General features: G+C 33.9%; 1 pseudogene; it reads right to left on the bottom strand.

The window, feature by feature from the left end:
* Positions 1-244: 244 nt before the first annotated feature.
* On the bottom strand, positions 245-2,020 carry LOC124887993 (annotated as a pseudogene).
* Positions 2,021-2,384: the final 364 nt, after the last annotated feature.

Genomic DNA, 2,384 nt, shown 5'->3' with positions numbered 1-2,384 from the left:
ATTTTAATCTATTCATTAAATCAAATTTATTTTATTAGTATTGGTACATCATTGAATATACAATTCAAAAAATTATTTCACATCAGATTCTTTCTATTTTTTTTTACAAACAAAAAGTTAAAATACGAAAAAAAAATCAGAATGAAAAGCGTCCATGTCTAATGGATAGGACAGAGGTCTTCTAAACCTTTGGTATAGGTTCAAATCCTATTGGACGCAATTTATTTCCATATATATATATATATTTTAGATTTTGATAGCAAGAAAGACTGTTTGAATATTTGAATCCAAGATGCTTAATTCCTTTTTTATTAAGATTAAGATAAGGGTGATCAATATTTGTTTATGCTTGTTCCTGAAGTATAAAACGGTCCAATTTTTCCTGAATAGCTTCTTTCAAAAGGGCTTCTGCTTCCTCGATAAATTTCTTGGTGGAAGATATGATTTCTTGGAACTGAGGTTTATTAGTTTTTAAGTAAGTACGTAGCTCAACAAGAAATTTCCTTACCTGTCCAACTTCTAATGAATCAAGATAGTCGTTTGTTCCAGTATAAATAGTGATTATCTTCTCTGTTACCGTGAGAGGAGCCGATTGGGATTTTTTAAGCAATTCACGTAATTGTTGACCTTTTGGCAATTGATTCTGAGTAGCTTTATCAAGATCAGAAGTAAATTGTGCAAAGGCTTCTAATTTTGTGAATTGCGTTAGTTCTAATTTTAATTTACCAGCTACTTATTTCATGGCTTTTATTTAAGCTGCGGACCCCACTCCAGAAATGGAGATACCCACATTAATAGTAGGTCTGATTCCAGAATTGAATAGGTCAGCAGATAAGAAGATTTGTCCATCAGTAATGGAAATTAAATTAGTAGGAATATAAGCCGAAACATCTCCCGATTGAGTTTCAACTATTGGTAAGGCGGTCATACTTCCTTCACCTAAACTGGAACTTAATTTAGCGGCTTTTTCCAAAAGGCTTGAATGCAAATAAAAAACATCTCCTGGATAAGCTTCAAGACCGGGCGGTCTTCGTAATAGAAGAGACATTTGGCGATAAGCTTGCGCTTGTTTGGAGAGATCATCATAAATGATTAAAGTGTGTCATTCACGATACATAAAATATTCAGCCAGAGTTGTTCCTGTATAAGGAGCAAGGTATTGTAATGTAGCAGGGGAATCTGCCATTTCAGCTACCACAAGAGTGTATTCCATTACTCCCCTTTCCTGTAAAGTCGTTACTACCTGGCCACAGAAGATGCTTTTTGCCCAATAGCTACATAAACACATATTACATTTTGACCTTGTTGATTGAGAATGGTGTCTGTGGCTACTGTTGTTTTATAGGTCTGTCTGTCCCCAATAATTAATTCTCGTTGACCACGTCCTATAGGGATCATCGAATCAGTAGCAATAAGCCCAGTTTGAAGAGGCTTATATACAGAATGGCGTGAAATAATACCCGGGGCAGCAGATTCAATTAATCAAAATTCAAAAGCTGAAATTTCACCTCTACCATCAATAGGTTTAGCCAGGGCATTTACAACACGACCCAAATAAGCCTAACTCATGAGTATCTGAGCATTTCTTCCCGTTGATTTTACAGAACTTCTTTCTTTATCAACAAACCATCGCCTATTAGTACAACACCAACATTATTTGATTCCAAATTCAGAGCAATGCCTATTGTACACTCTTCAAATTCTACTAATTCACCCGCCATTACTTCATCAAGACCGTGAATACGAGCAATGCCATCGCCTACTTGAAGTACGGTACCGGTATTTACAATCTTTACTTCTCTATTATATTTTTCAATACGTTCACGGATATTACTAATTTCGTCAGCTCGAATGGTTACCATGATTCTTTCTTCATTCTTTTTTTAAAGAAAAAATAATACCTACAGCAGAAAGACTAATCAGTTATTTCTTTAATTGTTCCCAACATGCCAATATTGGCACTAATGGTACATAAATGTAACTCATTGTTCAAACAACTATTCAGAGTTCCTAGAGCTCCTCGTAAGGCTTGTTGGAAAACCCTTTTCTTAATAATTTCTTGATAAATTTCTCAAAACTCCAAAAATCTTAAGGCATAACTTTAAACTCAAATTTTACTCCTTTCACTTGAATAATATTTTTATCTTATAATTAGTAGTTTTTCATCAATTTAACCTTCAAAACAACATTGATTCCTGATTTGAACCCGGATTTTCAAGATTTTACCCGGTAAAGCTTAAAAATGTTTTTTCTTAAATTTGAACCTCATTTTTTACTCGATGTAACTTGGTTTTAAAGCTGTAGGTTTCTAAAAATATGGGGAACATGTTTTTGAAGTAAAGTTCTGATTTTGTCTTTCTTTTTCAGAAATCCATTTTGAGGGT

This window comes from Capsicum annuum, chromosome 1 (assembly GCF_002878395.1).
Source record: "Capsicum annuum cultivar UCD-10X-F1 chromosome 1, UCD10Xv1.1, whole genome shotgun sequence".
Classification (NCBI taxonomy): Eukaryota; Viridiplantae; Streptophyta; class Magnoliopsida; order Solanales; family Solanaceae; genus Capsicum; species Capsicum annuum.
This window is presented reverse-complemented; position numbering and strand designations above follow the sequence as displayed.